Raw genomic sequence first — 21,497 nt, forward strand, 5'->3', positions numbered from 1 at the left:
GGGGGGCGGCTCCGCCCTGCGCGGGGGCGAGGAGGGCGGCAGATCTCCCCGCCGCTCTCTCCAGGTCTGTCTCCACGCTTTTCTTTGCTGCATAGCGTTTGTGAGTTGATGATGACAAAAGCGGTGCCTTAGGAAGAGGGACGACGAGCTGCGGGTGTGTTTTGTAGGGAAAAACAGTCGGAGAAGCTGGTGCTTGCGGTGGCGAAGCAGCCGTCACCTGGCGCCTCTCCCTGTGAAACACATGCCCGTGTTTCCATCCAGCCGCTTTCCTTCTGGCTTCGGTTGTGCCTTAGTCACAACACCGACCACCCTCTTCAGCCGTTGTCTTCTCCCCTCGCTAGTAAGAGCCCAAATGCAGGTAACCCTGTGGATCAAAGCTGAACAACGCCAAACGTTCAACGTTGAGGGAAAAACTCTTCATTACCAGCTTCATTGGGCTCAAACGCTGCAAAACACCCTGAATAGTCATGAGCGTTCCTGAGAGGTTGACCTTTTCTGAGAAGTGGTTTGTAAATGAGCCACACCGTTGGGTCACGTTGGAGTGTTATTTCAGAGTGTCTTACCCTAGACACTTCAAAAATCCCTACACTCTGTGTACTTAGCTTCCAATTTCATTTGCAGAGTTTTCCCTGCCTCCCTTAAAAACCGTGACTGCGCCGCATGTGCAGGTAAAGCGAAATGCAGCTTGCAAAAATATAAATGCAGACCTATCAGCAAAATCAATTAAATTGATTTTAAAAAAAACACCCCAAAGGCTTCATTAAGTCTGTGATATTTTATGTATACATTTGTATTCAGACACAGTCCACGTGTAAATTATTTACTTGCCACAAGCTATTAAGTTCTATTGTGTAGTTCTGTATTAAAGACGAGGAATCTCTATTAAAAATGATTAGTCCAATAACTCTTCCTGCTCATTACGTAAATTGTACTTTGGTATGTGCAAATCCTTACCAAATGTCTCCTGAAAAGGAGTCCAGCCACAAGCTCAGCGGTACTTTTCTAAAGCTAAATATTTGGATTGCTTTTACATTTTCGACTCCAAGCCCCAGCTATGATGAGAACGCTTGCTGAATGGTGAGCTCCTGAAGTTTTCTTTAAGATCTAGATGGGCTCTAAGTGCTACTGGGCCAGTCAGGTAGCCAAAAATTGACCAACGGTTGCTTTGTAAGAGTTTGGTTAGTTCTTTCCCTTTACAAAAAAAATATCAAAATCCACAAAAGCAATTTGTCCGGTCAGGTTTGTATATTGCAGACCCTTGATTTTGTAGAAGGAGAAAGGAGATTTATGCTCCAGTCCTGGTAAATGGAGCTGTAGTGGTTCTGCTGGATGTCTCTCTTCTCCTTGGAAACTATTTGTCTTCTAAAAGGCATCATCTCCACTTTTCAGAGCCACCTATCCCGATTTGCCGCACTGGATACTCGGATACATGATCAAATTAACACAATTTAAAGGATTACTCGGTGTCACTGGAGACGTGCAAATATACAATACAAGAGAAAACACATAAGCTTAAACCACTTTCACTGCGGTAATTTGATCACATATCTGAGCCCTGGTGACACTAACCTAGTGAGACAAATGAGCACGTCAGTGACGGCTCACTCGAGGTTGGGAATACTCTTAACCGGCTCGCATACTTGGGGCCAGCAGCATCAGCTGTTATTTACTCTTCCTTCATCAATTAACCTTCACCGTATCTCTGGCTGGCGGATGAAGTAAACTTCAAATCCGAGCCTAAGTAAAAAGATCATAAAATATTTAAGCAGTCTTTTAATATTTGATTTGCAAAGTCTTAGTCAGCGTTCTTGCTTCGACTGCTGGAAGCCCTAGGCTGGTCTGGTTGTCCGAGCACCGCTGAGCGCGGGTGGTTGAGATGTTTGCCAAGGTGAGGAGGAGAGTTCCTCACTGGAGCGTGCCGGGCATGCCAGGCCGGACTCTGGGCTGCTGTTTGGAATCCTTGGTACCTAGGAGAGGCTCAGAAGGAGGATTTTAAAACAAGCAGTATTTCTAATCCAGCTCCTGACACATTAGCCACACTGTACTTGATAAACTCCGAACTAGACAAGTGTTTTCCCAGGGATTAGCTAGTTTCTCTATTTACAACCGTGAGCTATTGAATTGTCCCTGTAGTGGTTAAAAACAAACAAATGCAAGACAACAAAGCATGCATATACAAATGTCTCATAAGCGGGACCTATTTTATAGAGGAAAAGTCATCTCCTCCTCCATTTCCAGTCTTAAAAGTCTTTCTAAAACTATAATTCTTCTTGTCAAACCTTAAGTCAGAGAAGATACATGTTGGATTTGGTTGTTTTAAATGAGAGAAACAATCAGGAAAGAGAAGACAGCTGAGTGTCTAACTAGACCCTAAAACCTTGCTAGGATAAAATTCTTAATATAAACTGTATGGATTTCAAGGTGGCTTGATTTTCAAATTATTTTTTGTTTTAATATCTGCCCTCAGGGATTTCAGTCCCTAAAGCCTGACTGATTTCACAGTCTTACAGGATAGGCACTTTTCTCTCCAGGAAGGAATTGAAACTGTGAAACAGCACTGAGCTATTCAAATATTCAAGTTCTAACTAGTTCTCTATAACTTTCATTTAAACATTCTCTCTCCTTCTTGGAGAACCTTGGCCAGTGTTATAATAGGAGCCACTGCTAATGGCCTTAAGATCTATCTCATTATCCTGAGATGCTCTGTATTATGATTTCACTTGACAATCCAGTCTTGTACAGGTTTGAATAATTACCCAAGTATCCCTTAAGTGAAAGAGCAGTTCTCACTGGTTAATATGACAGAGTTTCTTATATTTTTAGACTTTATTAGAGAGCTGGTTTGAAACATCATGTTTTATTTCCCATAATTATCTTTCATCTGGCTGTGTACGTGTTTGGGCCATATCATACTGAATTCATGCAGATCTAGGTTTCTTACGTGGCTGTTTCTAAAGAAAAGTAAATAAGTTTCCAGAAGTTAAAGGCTAATATGCTAATATGCATTCTCATTTGCAATAGGTCAAGAGATCTCATTTATGTGACTGAAAGAGTCATTTCTGTGGCTCTGCAAAAAATACATTTTGATAACAAGAATTGTGATACAAAACAAATATGTCATTCTCTTAACAGTGTCTCATCTAATTCCCACCTAATTCCATTGAAACTACTTGTAGGAAAATAATTTTTGCATGGGTTAGGGGATTTTCTTGGCCTGGATGGGTTATGGTTTCTGTGAAGGGATCTTTTTATTGCTGCTGTAACATGTTAAATACGAGTGTTAAGTTTCGCTACATGATCCATTTATTTAGTGAATTTATAAAGCAGTCACATTAGGAGAGACATAAATAATGTTTCAAAGTAATTATTGCTTTTAGCAATGTGTGAAAAACTGTAGAGCTGCCTCAGGAAATCTTTCGCCAAACGCGATCAACAGCCGGTTGGTGTCTGGTTTGGCCTGGAACTGCCCTTTGGGTAGGATTTATGCCAAATTCCCCTAGCTGACTTCAAAAGCCATGTCACCCTAACACAGACATGTAACCTGGTGTTTTAAAAGAGAATCAGCCCTTGTTTTCTATCTGCATCCTAAGTCTTGCTCTGTAATCTAAAGGTTAACTGCCAGGGGAATTAATAAAGCAGGATATTCAGAACCATGAATGTGTTCATTGTGAACATAACCAGTTAAGATCCACTGAAGTTCGCATAGCCAGATCTTTATGTGGCTTCTTCAGAAAATACAGAGTTGCAGATAATATTCAAACATGATTCCAGTATGTTCAGGCTACATGATGTGCCAGCACACGTTGTCACTTGCATAACGTGCCTGCAGAGAACGGAGAGGGACAGAAACCATCTCTTTGGTTTCTGACACAAGGTACTGGTGTCCCATGCCATGGCACCATGACAGGGACCAGTGTCTGTGTGCCTGCCAATCCAGTTGAGCCCTAACGGAGATAAAAGAGTCAGTCTGATGAAGGACCAGGAAAGATTGGTTTCCTTGTAGAAATAAATAAGTAACTGAGATTTAGTCTCTGACTTTTTCACAGGGCAGTGTGCTTTTTAATATCCAAGACTTGTAGTAAATCCAAAACTGAACCCTGGGTGGATAACCGTGCCATATGTAGGACATAAATGCTCCAGCTTAAACTCTGAGGTCTGTTATGCATTTGAAAAGACACTTTCTTCATAAACTTTAAGTAGTTTGAAGCATACTCGCTAACACACACAAAAAAATACAGTTCTTCATTGCGGTACTTTCTCCTGCAGTGTAAAATTAGCCATGGACATCAGGGGTTATAGTTTGTGGATGTTCATGGATAATATTGCTGCTTGTTTCCATAGTATTTTTGTTCTAGAATTCTTTGGTTTGCAGTGCTTAACTAGTGGGAAAAAAAAATCAGACTCTAATTAGTGTTCAGAATGTAATGACTGTAGAAACATTACAGTATCAGAAATAAAATCAGAATGTTAATCCTTGTAGCACTAATTTCTTAACATTTCATTTTCAAGCATCACCAAATACCATGAACTAAACAATAACAAAACTACAAACGAATACTGTTGCATCATCACGTATTGATTGCACCTTTCACACTTGACTTTATTGCATTGGAATTCTCATTAGACCTCAGACAATATTTACTTTCCTTAATCATGAATAGTAACAAGGCAGACTACAACATTTTGTCAATAACCGTCAACTTTTTCTTCACAAAAGGTTGAATTTTCAAAGGGATTTCAGCTTGACCTGCAATTCTGTGAGCGTGCTCAGTTCTAGACATGAATGCTAGGGCATTGAAGGCTGTTTAAATTCAAGGTGCGACTTAGCATTTGGAATTCTAATAACGATAATTACAGGATATTTTGTCATGAGAACTCTAGAAAGCCTGTTTTCAGCTCTCTGCGTCGCACCAGAATACATGGCCTGTGTAACCTTAGGAAGATCTCCCTTATTTTTGTATGCAAAAATACTCATGGGTAGATAGATAAATCCATTATAAACATTATAGATCTAAAATTTTAGTGTGTGTGTACATGTATATACATATATATGTGTATGTATGCATATAGTTGTGGGAAAGGAAGTCTACAATAGAAATGACGGTGTATTTGATCCATTTCTTGTAGGAGACTTAGGCTGACGTGGAGGTCTGTTAGCATTCTACATGCTTTTTATTGTGTTTCCCTTAAGATAGTCTTGATTTTCTGAGGCAGCCTAAATGGTACCAAGATACAGATGACTAGTGATTATTTGTTACCTCAGCTTGGTAATGATGTGTGATAGTTCACAGATTCACCGAATGGTTGAGGTTGGAAGGGACCTCTGGAGGTTGTCTTGTCCACCCCCCCTGCTCAAGCAGGGCCACCTGGAGCTGTTTGTCCAGGACCATGTCTAGATGACTTCAGAGTATCTCCAAGGATAGAGACTCCACAATCTCTCTGTGCCAGTGCTCAGCCTCACACTAGGAGCATGTTTCCTGACGTTCAGAGGGAACCTCCTGTGTTTCAGTTATCATAGAATCATAGCATGTCCTGAGCTGGAAGGACCCACGAGGATCATGGAGTCCAACTCCTGTCCCTGCACAGGACAACCCCACAGTTCACACCATGTGTCTGGGGACGTTGTCCAGTCTCTTCTTGAACACTGTCAGGCTTGGGGCCGTGACACCTCCCTGGGGAGCCTGTTCCAGTGTCCAGCACCCTCTGGGTGAAGAACCTTTTCCTCATGTCCAACCTGAACCTCCCCTGGCACATCTTCCTGCCATTCCCTTGGGTTCTGTTGTTGGTCACCAGAGAGAAGAGCTCAGCCCTGCCCCTCCTCCTCCCCTTGTGATGAAGCTGTGGCTGCCATGAGCTCTCCCCTCAGTCTCCTCTTCTCCAGGCTGAACAAACCAAGTGACTTTAGCTGCTCCTCATACAACTTCCCCTCCAAACCCTTCCCCAGCTTTGTGACCCTGGTTTGTGGCACTGGGCACTGGGTTTGTGCCCATGACCTCTGGTCCTGGCGCTGGGCACCACCACGAAGAGCCTGGCTCCATCCTCTTTGTAACCTCCCTCAGGTATTTATATACACTGATGAGCTCCTTCTCAACCTTTTCTCCTCCAAGCTGAACAATCCCAGCTCTGTCAGCCTTTCCTCATAGGAAAGATGCTCCAGTGCCTTCATTATCTCTATGGTGCTTTGATGGCCTCTCCAATATGTCCATGTCTCTCTTGTGCTGTGGAGTCCAGAACTGGACGCAGCACTCCAGGTGCAGCCTCACCAGTGCTGAGTAGAAGGGAAGGATCATCTCCCTCGACCTGCTGGCCACACTTTGCCAAATGCAGCCCAGGATATGATGAGCCTTACCTGCTGCAAGGGCACACTGCCGGCTCATGTTTTAGCATGTCTGTGCACAGTCATGAACTTAAGTAAACTGCTTGAACACGTCTTCTAAAATCAATTTTTTTTTTTAAGATTAATTACAGCCTTCTGTCATTTAAATAATCTTAACAAAATTGCAAAGTTGATGAGGGTATCTAAGCCATTGCTTGAGGGACACTGAATTACATTTCACCTTTCTGCGTTCCAGGTGGCGTATCTTCAGTAATTTCTGCCTTGTCTTTTAATACTGTTATCAAGTCAGGTCATGACAGACAGTGATGTAGTGTACTGGGGGGTCAAACAGAGCTTGGAATAGTCCTAGAACATTGTCTTGCTAAATGTGCAGCATAAAGAAGGTCATCGAATTCTATTTTGATTGACAACTCTCAGTATGTGAGTGATTTGGGATTTCCAAGTTTCACCACTACCAATATTTTATGAGGGTTATTGTAAAAAAAAAGGAAAAGTGTGGGGTTGCTACCGTGTGTTAAATCTCCCTGAAACTGCTCTTAAAAGTCATCTGCTCCATGCTGCCTTTTTTTACACCTGCTTTTTTAAATAAGCACCAGATTTGCAGCTGTAGTTCATCTGTTCTTGAAAGTACAGAGCTGAAGAACTTTGACTTTACACTGTTATATGATACTATGTCATCACTTGCAGATCCATTTAGGTAATTAGACAATGATACGTTTGAAGACGTCTTGAGTTTCTTCCCACCTTGAAGCTGAAGACCTGGTTCACTGGGAACATGGTTTCTTGACAGATATGGTTTTGTCCGTGACAGTGGCCACTAGATGCATTCAAAGTAAGTCTAAGAGGCAGCAGAGTTCGATTGAATTACTATTTTCTCCCTTATCCACACAACACTGTAATTGCAAAGTGCAAAATTTCTCAGGGACTGGATGATAACCAAAATCTAGGCTGCTATTTCGCACAGAATACCTAAGTGGCAACTCTTTATAAATACAACCCAAATCTCCAGGCAGACTTCCCATCTACGCATCCAAACGCTGTTCCAAAAATCTCCTGCAGAGAGCTGGAACTGCGTTTGGTTGTTCTGAAAGTTATTAATGGTCCAAAACACTTGCAGAGCCTCTGTTCTCCTTTCAGAACTCGTTGTGTTTCATTTCTGAGTTCTCTGACCTTGTCTTCCCTTGGTTCTCCATCTTGTTCAACTCCTGACACATATTTGGCCGCAGCCCTTGTCTGCATCCAGCCCTTGGGATGCAATGGGACACTCACCTGTTCCTTTTCATACTGTTCTGCTGCGCCTGGAGCCACCTTAGCGATACCTTTCCTGAACATTCAATTCTCTCCACATGTTTGGCCTTTCCTTGAATTTCCCACTGAGCTTTCTCCCTCTTCACAGCAGGGTAATTCCACTTCTTTTGCTGTCATTACTTAAAAAATGGACAGTCAAGTTATAGCTACTACATACATAGAGTCTGCAGAGAGTGGGGACTTCACTCTTAGTGCAAACTGAACAAGTTGAATCCCTCAGGAGCCAGGCTGTGCATTTGTGTATACACTTAAATGTTATCAAATGGACTATTCCGTGATCTCCGGAGATGTCCGGAGAAGTGGATTTATTAAATTGCAAATGCTTTTTTTGTTTTCTGACAAGAAAGTGGAAATGCATTTTTTGTTTGTTTTGTAATCAGCAGTCCTCCGTGGAACAGCGCCTGAACTTTGAATGAAGAAGCAGCATTTCTGTCTTGTTGCATTCACAACGAGGACGATTCCATCCCGTGTTAGATTAAGAAAAACCTCTCAACAGATTTGTGAGATGCAAACATTTCCAAATAGCGACTTTTCTTACCCTGCTGTGCCTTGAGATTGCTGATGATAAGCTCCACTGTCCCACAGCGAGGCTGAGCTTTGCACTGCAGTCAATAATAATAACAACATGGGATTGTGTAACATTTTGCAGCTTCAGAGTGCTTTTATGGACATAATTATTTCAAAAAATTAACTGCCTTTAAGGAACTGCCGTGTATATTTTGTAAGACTAAAGATACAAGGACTTTGGCTGAAGCAAAAGCAAGAATAAGTGTCAGGAGACTAGTTTTGGTGTCATATCTCACAAATGTGCTTGTTCCAGATGTCCTCTACATTCACAGAACACATACTGTGAGGAGAGGAATGATTTGTGTTTCCTAAATTTACGAGTATTTCTAGTAATGCTCTCTTTTCTTTAGTTTCTCTTTCATTGTTCAAGCAGGAAATTATTTGGGTCACAATTTGAGTGGCGCATGCAAGAAAATTCTTCCCAGCAATTCTTCTATATTTTGTGTTCCTGTACATTGTCACAAAGATAGGCTACTAAGTTCTTTCCGCACAGTAGGATGGTTGAGCTTCTTGTATTCAGTCTTTTGTGTTATGCGTATATTTAGGTTTCTAGTTATACCAAGTGAGGGTAACAAGGTATTTGTGTATAATTCCATCTTAATATTTACAAATCATTACATCAGAGTCCCAGACTAGATATTCTGGAAAGTATCGTGAGGTGATGAAATCATCACGAGGAAGGAGGTAGCTAAGCTTGCAGGAATGATTACTCATAGACAAAACTCCCATTATCGACATGTGCAAGTAAAAGCACCACGAATTTTTGTCATATTAAATTCAGAAAATCGCAGCATATAGTGTTGTACGTGCTTACTGCTGTACTGAAAAAATCCTTGGGCTGCTGACAAAATCAGGAGGTTCAAGTATTTAACCAGGGATATAGACAGTGATGTATACACACACCTATGTGACCCGACAATTAAGTCAGAAGCATTTGACTGGACAAAGTGCCAAGGTACTCGGTCCAGTTTGCAGGGTATGACTGTGTAATACTTTCCAAGGAGCTAAAACAGATTGGAGGGTTTGCCTGAAGACTTCGTACATTATATTTTGCACAATGCTCATTGGCATTAAAAAAACATATATATATGTATATATATATTAAAGAGAACATTCATGATTCCTCTGGTGTTTCTGAGGAAGACAAAATGTGTTTTGATCATCAAGCTGCACACTGAAGTATTTGGCTGAGGATGAGGAAGATGGTGTGAAAAAGGCAAAATTGGCTGAAGTAGCAGAGTTCTTAAGAGAAATGTGGGCTGATGGTCCTGTTCGGTCCAACCGATTTGCAGAGAGTACAAATCGTACATCAAGACCAGCCCCTCTGCATGGCCTTTTCCTTGTGAATGGAGAGGGAAATGTTCCTTGCATGCCCAAGCTATGGATGCTCTTTCAAACAAGGATCATTTTGCACAGAACACTACCATCCTGTGGAAAACAGATGGAGGAGCAGTACTGGAATATTCCTGTTGCCTGAAACCTGGGAAATAGGAGATTCTGCTCTCGGCCTTTTCCAGCGTGCTGTGTGGACTTTGTTAAAGATGTGAATTTTCTAGATGGCTGAATTTGCTGGGGTTTAGATTTTTTTTCTGCTAGATATACTCCTATCGTAGCCAAACTGCTGTTTTGCAAACAGTACATTTCTTTGTGGTTTTGGTTTGTTTGGGAATTTTTTTATGCTTATGTAGCGTGGTTGAAGCTCTGATTTGGAAGCCATACTGAGCATCTAAGTAGAAAAACACTTTCCAGGAGCATTTCAGAGGAACTTCTGCTAGATGGATAGCACGTCAAGTTGTTTCTGTTTCAGGCTGATGCAGGTAGTTAACCATCAGTACGGAGAGAATCCTTGCGCTCTGAAGAAACACAGGAATCTCTCTTTCATTTGTTTAAATGTAGTGAGACACAGGGGCTCACATTCCTTCAGCTCTGGAATAACACAGTTCTACATGTATTTTACTTGTTAGAATGGTAAAAGCAAAGTTGACATCCTGTCCAAGGGATGAGACGTTCAAGGACGGTCAGATCTACTCATGAGTAGAAACTGAGTACATTACAAGAACGGTCAATCTGTGACAGCCCCACACCAATAAGATTTTCTTCTGTGAGAACAAATGAGTTGCACAGCCCTTCCCTGGAAGTGCCCCGTATGCCTTTGGATAAGCATCATCACTATTTTACTTTTCTTTTTCTCCTTTCTCTGAAAACTGCCATATAGGCAAACCATGCGCAGTGAATCAAGGTGTTATCAGCCAGGGACGCTTCAATTCACTGCGCAGAGATAAAGTGGTGCTGAGAACACCTCTTGGCTCTGAGGGTAAACTCAATCAAGAATTTTACTAAAGTCAGGAAATTATTTTAGCATATATTTTTGTCCAAATTCTAGGATGTTGGAGTGGGAGATTCAGTATTTCAGTAAGATTGTGTATTTCCTGAGACTGAGTCTTCTTTTTGTGTTTCAAAGAAAGTAGAGAATGTACTGAAGATCTCCATGTGTCTGGAAATAATGTGTTGACGTATTTGGAAGACAAATTCTAAATACCAAAATATGTTTTAATAGACAGTTTAGAGAATGAGATGTGTTGATTGAGTTGAATGAGTTGTGTTGACTGAGTTAGTAATCTTGGTGGGTTCCTACCCCTTGGAAGGCATTGAGAGCAATGTAGGTTTTAAGGCACCTTCACACTGCAGGGAGAGGTGGGCAGACCTGAGGTGGAGTGGGACCACACTGGGCATCTATGACAGAAAAAGGGATGGCCGTATTGCATCCAAATGAAATAAGAGAAATGGTTCTAAGGATGTAATTTATACTTATCCAGCCTGGATCTAGATTATAATTACATGGTCTGAAACTACGCCAAGACACTGAAATTTATATTTCAAGTTTGGAGGAAAGAAAAATGAGATGGTGTTTGGCTGGGTTGGTAGTTGTCTCTCAGCCAAGATCTTAGAACCAGGAGTCTTCAAGGAACCTACCTGGAACCTGCCTCCCAAAAACAGGTGAAGAGACTTTTACTTAAAGTCTTAAATGCACAACAGAATATGTAAAAAAAGATGTTGTAATAAGGAAAAGACACAATGACATCCTTGAATGTTAGGGTGTGGTTAGTAAATGAGAAAGAAGAATAATTTATATTCAGAACTGAAGTCTTATTTTAAAGAAGCCTAAGCAGCAGACGGGTTTGTTATGTATAATTCCTTCCTTGACTTCCCTAAATTTAGAAAGTAAGTGTGTCACTCAGTCAGTTAAACATGGGCAGCCAAGGCCCTGTTTATCCTAGGGCCATAGTCCATGTTACGTGGTCTCTTGATGCTGGTAGGACTCAGTTCTTCCATAGGTGCTGCCTGTTTGTAGGGGTCTTGGCTACCCCAGAACATGGAACAGGCTCCCCAGGGAGGTGTCACGGCCCCAAGCCTGACAGTGTTCAAGAAGAGACTGAACAACGTCCTCAGACACACGGTGTGAACTGTGGGGTTGTCCTGTGCAGGGACAGGAGTCGGCCTCCATGATCCTTGTGGGTCCTTCCAGCTCAGGACATTCTGTGACTCTGTGTCCAAGGACATCATTGACCAGTGTGTCAGCGATTGCACTGAGCTCCTGTGGTTGCCCAGCTGAGTCACTTTTGGCTCTCTTGACTGCACTGATTAGGTTTCTGTAGATGTTGTAGGAGCTTATACACCTAACCAACTTGAATTTAAATATCTTCTTCTAACCTGAATCCCATCCTAAATTTTAGGAATAGGGTCAGGGATACAGCTGATGGCCCCCTAAGCCTGAACACAGCTTCACTGTCAGAAATACAGTGTAACAAAGTACAAGTATTGTTTTACTGTCATTGTATTAAGAGGGTATTTTGATATTATTGGTTTAAAATTACCTAAAATTAATACATTATTTGCCTGTTGACACCGAAACATGTTGATCTAGGTGGGGTAAGCAAACACGTCTAGTCCCTCTTTGTGATCAAGCTGGTTTTCCTTATCTGCCCGTGGAAAGCTACTTCTGAATATCATGCATCCCATGTTTTACCAGCCATCATTTTCATTAGCATAACTAAAACTAATTTGGGCATATATTGTCAACAGTTTTGATTCATGGTTTGTTAAACTGCTGCTTACACTGTTATCTCACATAATTTCCAGTGCTGTCTTATACTGTTTAATATATTAAGGCTGACTAAGAGGGTTAAGGTTAAGAGGTTCACACACCTCATTCAGGAGACCTCTCTCGCAGCAGCGTGGTGTCCCACAGGGTACTTGAGCTTTTCGGATCAGCAGTGACTCAGAAAAGGAGAGCACTGTGTACGCTGTTTGCACCAGCGCTTGGGCTTTTCTCAAAGGTTTCCTCACTAATTCCCAGCTCATCACGGTCCTCATCAGCCTGCGTAATGTGCTCATCACACGCTCATTTTCAACTTCTGATTTGGCCATGCTGTCTGCTGGGGAAGGATTCCTCTGCTAGAACTCTCCAGGTACACGAACAAGTGAGCTCTAAGTGTTACTAATAAAAAATCCTTTAATCCACTTTAACAATGATAAATTGGAACTGAGAACTCCTCCTTACGTTACTGATACATTCAGTTCAGAATTTCACTTAAGTTGGGAAACCATTTTACAGGCAAGAGAAAAGTCCTAAACATCCCAATGTGAATGATGAAAATTAAAGGCCAAATGCTCACTTGCTTTACTGATGCTTGAAGCTCCCACTGGCATGACCAGTTCACAGCAAACTCACTTGTCTTTGCCATTATTTTTATTCTTAATTCACCCTGGAATTTCCCTTTTCATTTTCCTCACACTGTAGTTGGTGCCTGATGAAAGGAAGTAGCTGACTTGGACCACAGAAGTTCAGATTGAGCAAAGATCTGGTTAGCATGTACTTTTCTGGATTTAGCTGGATTTGCTACATTGTCTTGATAGTAAGCACATCACACCTAAAATTTCTACTATTATCCACTTGCTATCCTATATTTTATTTCTGCTTCTGTGTTGAGGAATGTAGCATGATCAGATACAACGAAAAATGAAGTTTTCTTCTTCTTCTTCCCCAAAAGCGTGGGAGTTTGAGCTAGGGGCTCATCCACAATGGTTTGTACCTCCTGTAATCCCTACAGATTTCTCTTTCAATAGCGACACTTGAATGTTTCCCACAGAACAGCTCATGGCAGCCTTATATCAGGCACAAAGAGATGTCCGGGCAGCAGCAGAGCCCTTAGGGGCATCTTCACCCCACCTGGCCTTACTGTGGCTTCCTTGTTGGAACATCTCAGGTACCTCCTATGTGCCATCACCTTATGTGAGCTGGCCAGGTTTTAGGAGGCAACACACGTTCCGGTACCTGGTTCCCAAGCATCCATCCGTTATTTGCGAGCAAATGTAGGCTCATTGTTTCATGTCTAATTTTGCAAATCTGGCCCCAGCGGCAGTTTTTTTGTGCATCAGTATACTAACATCTGGCTTTTACTGGCTTGGCAGACAGTCTGTGTCATTAACTAGAACCAACTCCGCATTGATATGGACGGAGATGATCCTGCACCAATTTCCAAAAGGCCGGTAGGGCTATTGGCAAATTAGGCAGTTGGAGAAATTCTCCATCTTCCTTCTTTTTTGTGATATATCAGGGAATAAAATTGAGGGGAAAGCAGAAAACAAACTAATGTGAATGTAATTCCCAAATTTCAATCTTCTGTATATTATGGGTCATTACCCGTTAATTTGCTAAATGGCAGTTTTCTATGAAAGAAAAGTTTTGTTTAGCTGTATAATGATGACAGATGATGTAATTAGTATCATCCCCGCATTGAAAATGATAAAAGCATTTCTTTTATGTGTCACTGCTTTTAGACAGTATAATATCAAAAATGATAACAGTATGAAAATTGCACCGGCCGCTTTCATATTGTGCATGTAGAATACCGTGGTGATATGATACAAGTAATGACAGGTACTTTGCCATGTATTCATTTTCTCCACTCTCCAGCCTTTATATTATAGCGAAATTAAAGCACAGCACTAAGCAAACCAGACGTGCCTGAATGCAGACCCATCTTATGAGACTGTGAACGGCAAGAATCCCTTTACTATTGCTGGTTATGATAATTAAGTGATTATAAACAGGGTTTTTGAGGGAGAACATTGAATCCTTTTTAAAGAAGTTGGGGGGGTATTTTAATTTCAGGCCACATTTGTTGCTTGAATTAGTTTTAATTATATTCCGTATAAGTACTTGCCCCATATCCTGGTCTCGATAGTGGTAGATATTCTCATTTAAATATAAATAAATGCCAAACTTATTTAACATGGAAAAGTGACTGCTGTGACTGTGTAGTAACAATTTTCTCTTTGTTGCCATGGTTTGGATTTTTATATAAGCTTTGCAAATATAATAAAGCTAATGGAGCTCTTCATCCAAGGAAATGGGTATATTCAAGAAAATAAATTACATTTTGCAAGCTAATGAGCTCTACTAATTGTGTTTATCCTTGTGAATTAATACAATTTAAGCAAATCTATCCCCCAAAATCAAGCATTTGATTGCATTTTAGCTGCGTGGAAATCAGAACATCCGGATCAAATCTGAGTTTACTGGATATCCAAGGGGTAGGGGAGAAGGTTAATTTTCATTGACTTGTACAGCTGGTGCTAGCTCCCAGTCAAGCAGGAAAAGTTAGACTTTGAAAGTTGTGACTTTCATCTCTTTTATTTTAGCAGCTTCTCATACAGGCGGAATTCTCAACAAAGGGTTGTGTGTAATAAATCCTGTGTAATACCATGGCAAGCATATACGAGTGGTGCTAATTAGCCCACATGCTCACAGGACAGGATAAAGTAAGGAAGGAAAAGGGAATAGCAGTTGTACTTTTTAAGAGACAACTTGTCTTCACGCACTTCCCTCTCTCCCTATTCTCACACTCTCCTTTGCCAACATTTGGATTTTTTTTTCTTGTTATAAATGGTTTTGCGTTTCAGTGAAGCATTTTGGGAGATGTAGGACAGGTTAGAAAGCTCTATGTATATTCTGGTGGATTTTAGGTTATTCTCTGGCTTGGCTTTTTGGAAGGATGACAAGGAGTACAGAAAATGGCCAATTTGAACACTTGAAATGCTGTGAATACCCGCAAAAACTCAAGAGCAAACTGTGTTGGTCAGCAGCAACCAGCAAGTGCTGGCTTGGAGGTTTGAGCTGTGGGAGGGTGACAGCAGTTGTCGGCAATCACACACAAAATCACAGCATGGTTGGGGTTGGAAGGGACCTCTGGAGATCATCCAGTCCAACCCACCTGCTAAAGCAGGTTCACCAGAGCAGATCACACAGGAATGTGTCCAGGTGGGTTTCAATGTCTCCAGAGAAGGAGACTCCACAACCTCTCTGGGCAGCCTGTTCCAGGGCTCTGGCACCTCAAAGGAAAGAAGTTTCTCCTCATGTTCAGATGGAACCTCCTGTGCTTCAGTCTGTGCCCGTTGCCCCTCATCCTGTCATTGGGCACCACTGAAAGGAGTCTGGTCCATCCTCTTGACACCCACCCTTGAGATATTTGCAAACATTGATGAGATCCCCTCTCAGCTTCTCTTCTCCAGCTCTCTCAATGTCTCCTCATAAGAAAGATGCTCCTGACTCCCTCCAGCAATGAGTCCTTATGGGGACAGTTTTGCTCACCACACGTTGTGTCCCTGCTGTGTTTAACACCAGGAGAGGACACATGGCTGAGGCGAAGCCTGAGCTGAACTGACTGTCCTGCCTTGGTCCTGACCGCTCTGCAGCTCTGCGGGTTCATCCTGCCACATCACTTCCAGCGCCAGCACAGGAGTCCCAGCAGCAAACAGCATCACAGATTCCTCAGGTAGAGCAGGTGTGAGATCAGAGCTCTCCTGCTTCTCAGCACCAGGCCCCTCTTTGTTTAAAACCAGGACTAGGAGGCAAAACCAGATTAACCTTTCTCAGCTGCTGAAAAAATAGCATCTCAAAGATGGCTAGCAGACGCAAAAAAAAGGCTCAAAATGAAATTGTTTGTTTGCTTCTTTATTGCAGCTCAGGTAAGAGCTTGGATCACCTTTTGCAGTCTGCGAACTGAAAAACATACACTTCTGCCATCCCTGGCATTCAGGTGCTTAGAAGGACTGTTAGGACTTGTCTTCTGGAAGTTTTGGATTAATTATATTTGTGTAGTGAGAAGGACAGAGTTCCTCAGTGTAGATGAAATTGCACTATTATGAAGATGCTTAGAATAACTTATTCTGGAAGGAGGAAAGGAGAAAAATTATGAGTGACAGTATGATCACACCTGTAAGCTGGTATGATTGTGTCCAGACTAGGAGTTGTATTGCAGTAATAACCTGGGGGAGGTGGGGGGCCGGCAATTAGTCAGTCTCATTAGTGAAATGTTATATAGGGAAAGTTCTTGATGCACAGAGCCCTTCTGGATTCCACAAACTCCCATCTCCCCAAGCAGACATTGACACAGCCCATAGCAACTCCAGAGGAGCCATGCCACCCATACCTAAGTGTAGGGTTCCAAAGTACACATTAATGAAACCATCACCTTGTCAAGGATGTCAAGGAGTGTAGAGTTGTCTTCAGCAGAGGTTACTATGATTTTTCATAAAAGAACAGGGAATTTAGTGACATTTTTATATTTAACATCAAATCACCATTAAAAAGTAAAAAGAAGCCAGAGGAAGGATAAAGTAGAAAAAGTTTTACATGAAAAATATTGTTCACCTCCGATGGAAACTACAGGCAACTGGGAGTAAAGGATCTGGAATTTGTTCAGTATTTGGTGTTGAAAGATTTTGATGTTATCAGTTTTAAGGTTATCTGCTGCAGCAAAACTGGATCTCAAAAATGAGCATAGCCATGATGATATGACAGTTTTGGGCCACTGACTTACTGCACAGACCTATGTGTATCAGCAAGAGTTAAAATCAAAGCAGAACCTCAGTTTTGAACTTGCTTTTTCTGCTGTGTCGGAGTCAGATCTTCAGCGTTTCATGTTTCGCCGCGTGGGGTTGTAGGAGTTGCTTCTCAGGCCCCGCTGACCCCATGCAGATTTATTGTAGAATTGTTTCGGTGCAAACAGAGCTTTGATACGTCATGCAGGTTGCTTAGTGACTCCTGCAAAGTGCTGACCACCCCAAGTCTGAGAGGAGAGATACCTGCACGGAGCTGGGCTCAATTACGGGTTATAAAGCCGGGAGAGGTTTGAATGATAGGAGTTCTGGCAGGCTGTTAGCTCGCATCAGCTGGGAAGATGGAAATGTTTATTAATAAGAACCTTTGACATGAAATGCATGATATGTGCCCCCTGCGCTAGGCCCATGATTAATAACATTAATTATGGGGAGTTCATTATTGTCTCATGGGGATGTGATATGTAATTCAGCCAGCATTTCATTGTAAATTAGCATTAATGTCCACTTTAAGTACAGCAGCTATCTATAGCAATGCAGAAGGAGCTGCAGTCAGTATGTACAATAACATCACCTTCTTATTAAACGATGGTAGGCTTTTACTTCAAAGAATTATAGACCTATTAGCATTTCTCCTATGTTAAATCTTTGCTGTGGCTGGCAGGGTAATATCTGTTGCAACTAACCTGCTGGTGCTATAAAAACTTGCCTCGGTGGTGTTAGAAGAGAGTCTAGCTCCTTGCTGATTTTAAACAGGAACCAGATAATTTTAAAATCTGGTTGGAAGTAGGCTTGATTGCAGTTTCATTAGCAATTAAAAGAGCATGTAACCTAATGGTTTTTTCACCCCGGTCCAGAGAAATTATGCACAGTGGGCAGCTCTTCAGTTGGTGTAAACCATCAGCGATGTAATGAAAGCAATGAACCTTCACTGATTTGCGCTGAGAATCTTGCCTGCTCCAGATTGTTCAAACATACGCCTTCCTAAGGCTATGCTTTATTGTTAACTTGTTTAATAGTGAAAAAATATTCCATATTGCTTGAAATTCCTTTTCCCTAGCTTGACTTCCAGGAATCCCTTGTGAAGCTGCCTCTATCTGGCCTCAGTTTCTTCTGAACCACACATGCTGCTTCACTTACCTTCGTACAAATGACCCGTATGTACAAACACGTTTCTTTTCATCCTTATGTAGCAGCTCAGAAATCAGCAGATACTGAGAGCCACTGCCTTCCTGTGGTGGACCCTGGAAATGGCCAGGAGGACCGTCACTGTGGTGGCCCCAACCATGTTTGCTTTGAAGCAGCTGGGGAAGCAGCAGGTAGCACTGTGGGAAACATCATGCAGATGCTGGAAACGAGCTGAAAGGCAGAAGTCCTCATTTAAAGGCCGTATGTATATGAAAATGCGTAGGTGTATAAATAGGGATCCAGTCAAAACAGAAAGAAGAGAGGGGTACAAGAACCAGGTTTTTATTCTTTTTGAAGATACTGCAAGATAGCAGAGTTATTATTCGTTTTGGGGTTTTTTTTGATTGCAGCGGGTTCTAGAAATGCAAGACTAGAAGGGGTCTCCTGGGTCATTGTATCCATTCTTCTGCAATCACAGGTAACCATGTGCGAAACATCTAGTTTAGGAGAGTCCAAGGATCACTTCCCTTACATGCCAATACATACCAGGGGCCACAGAATACTTCCTCTCTGAAATTTATGAGCTGTAGTGAAAGGCAGAAAGTCATAGCTGTGCTGTGCCAAAAGAAGACAGGAAGAAAACCCCAGAGCATCACCAGCAGCTTAGGTCCTCCAAGTTTTCTGTTTGCGTACCTGGGAATTTGTTCAGTTCTGCTGAGTCCCCTACCTAAACTGGAGCCAGCTCGAGAGAATTGTAAATCAAAGTAGCTCTGCAAGTGCCTGCACTAAGAGCCGGGTAGCAGCCTGCAGCCATTTGGCACCGACGGATGCAAGTCGGCGAGATCCAGCACCTGTTGGGCTCTAAACACTTTTCTTAGAATCCGTGCAGCTGACCGGCTCTTGGGGGAACGGCAGCAGCTGCCGGGCAGCAGTGGTTAAATATAGGAGATGGAGAATGTCACATCCAACTGGAAAGGGGAAAGAGGGAGACAGGAATGTAACCTCGATGAAAATTCTTGGTGAAAAGGACCCAGGGGTGATCAGGAATCAGAGGCTTTTACCGCCTCCGCTTTCTGTCTTGGCCATGACCGCACCTCCAGTTGCGCACTGCATAGCTCCCGATAATGCCGGACACTTGGTTGGCATTGACAGTATTAACGGGTGTCACTTCTGGAATGTTTTGGAGTAACATGTGAGGGCTCTGCTTCCCACTGCGAGTCATGGATAGTTGCCGAGATGTGTTGTCCTTAATTTGACTTCATTCTTTGTCACAGTTTTAGTAGGGAAAATGCTATGAAAAGCTTAAATATGAAGCAATACAGCTTTAGCACAGATGGAGTTTGAAAAGGACATTCAGCCTTCCCTAATCTTCTACTGAGATCAGCAAGTAAAGCAAAAGGAAGGACAACCTGAAAGATAATATTTTTCATTCTGATAATCTGCAGTGCTTCAATTTCACCCAGGCATTTACATGGCCCCTTTATTGAAGAGTCTGAGTGTTTCTTTTGCTTTAGCTGGAGGACTGTTAAAAAGGAACAAAAAGAGCAAAAACCCTTTGCTTAGCCACCTTTCAGGTGGTGCCAGACATCCTCGCAGAGAAAGAGAACAATGTGAAGTTGAGGAGGCTCAGCTACAGATTGGAAGATTATTCCTGTTCTTCAGACAAACACAACAAAAGAAGGCAAAGAAGAAGAGAGAAACTCCTGTTTTGCTTCATTCACACACTGCAGTCTTTGCAAGGGAGCAGATTAAGGCTCACAGGTATTGCACATCCCCTGGCCCTGGCTTCCCTCTCCATCCTGGGGGGACATTTGGCCAGCACACGTTCCCCCCTCCCAGCCCTTCTTCACGCTGGGCTGCGGCAGCTCGAGCTGGCTGAGCCTGTCGTGGTGATGATATCATGCGGTTAAATTAATTCCGAAGCTGGTCAAGCTTGGAATCAATTAGACAGCAGACAAAAAAAAATAAAGGAAGCTGGGAAAGAGAGAAAAATAGACCAGGTGTGAAACAGCGTGCAAGGAGAGGGAATAGTGGGCATGGTCCTAAAGGTGGCTTGGGGTTGGGTTTAACCCAGGGGGTCTGCAGGTAACAGGAGCATCACAACAGCGCACAGATCCCTTCTGTCTCCAGCTAACTGCCTCTTGGCCATACAATCAAGAGAGCATCCAGAGCTCAAGAGCAGGGTGTTCCGTTCCATTTCAAGGACAACGCTTAGATGGAAATAAAGATTCCTTGGCTTAATATACAGCAACCATCTCACTTTACATTTACCTCATTCCCTATGTCTTGACCTTGCTGTTGAGTGCAACCCCGGCCCAGGCCCGGGCAGTGCTGAGCAGGCAGCGTGATCCGCGTTCACAACCGCGGCATCTGCTGCAAGTTTGGGCCAATAAATCACAAATGTCGGGAGGAAAGGGCCACCTTCCCACCGCGTGTCCTGACAGCAGTTCCCACAGTGGGCGTCTGATCCTTGACTGAACCTCCAGGCACTGCCATATGCAAACAGTAGTAATCTCTGGTTTGTTGTTCCTCCAAAGTCGGATGCGCCTGCATGTGTTTGCTTGGAAGCTTGAATAAGCCCAGTTGAGGTTTGTTTGCTTTTGCAAGCTTGATTCATCAGTTTCATTTCCAGAATGTGTAAAATAATTCCCAGTTGGTCAGGGTGGCTTTTTGCTGTCGTCCTCCCAAGTTTGTGTTAGGGAAGACGTTTTAAAAAATACATAGTTCCTAATCTTATGATATCTTGGATGCTGGCCTGTATATTTGTAGAACAGCTGGCTTCTGACTCTCATACTTGTAATGTTTTTCATTTTCTCCAGCATAATCATCTCAGAGATCTCATGAACAACATCAGAAACAGTTAAATTACAGCTTTATATATCAAGCCAGGTATAAGGGAAGGAACAAAGACTTCAGTAAAACAGTATTTTAGTAGCTTCTTCGTGAAGCCACTCATACAAACTTCAATGTAATAACCCCTAGTGGAGCCATCAAAACTGCAGCCTCTACCAGCTTTTACACCTTGCTGGCACGTTACCTTGGTTTACCTTGTTCAGCTGCTCCGTTGGGCTGTCATTACATTGTTTTTATTTACATACAAGTACTTTACATCTGTCATTTAGAACAAGAAAAGAAAAGAAGTTCGCTGCACTAAGCAGGCTGTGTATGCTGAGTCTTGAAGCCAGGAATAGTGTTTTTCACTAAAATCAGTGGGACCACATCCTTCCCAAAGGGCCACACTGGTCAGAAGCAT

The 21,497-nt window shown here is 42.4% G+C and overlaps 1 protein-coding gene across 5 annotated transcripts in view; it reads left to right on the forward strand.

Moving 5' to 3' along the window:
- Positions 1–21,497, forward strand: part of KLHL29 (kelch like family member 29) — a 414,305-nt gene that overhangs the window by 270,856 nt on the left and 121,952 nt on the right. The window lies entirely within an intron of this gene.

The sequence above is a fragment of the Patagioenas fasciata genome, chromosome 3 (assembly GCF_037038585.1).
Source record: "Patagioenas fasciata isolate bPatFas1 chromosome 3, bPatFas1.hap1, whole genome shotgun sequence".
NCBI lineage: Eukaryota > Metazoa > Chordata > Aves > Columbiformes > Columbidae > Patagioenas > Patagioenas fasciata.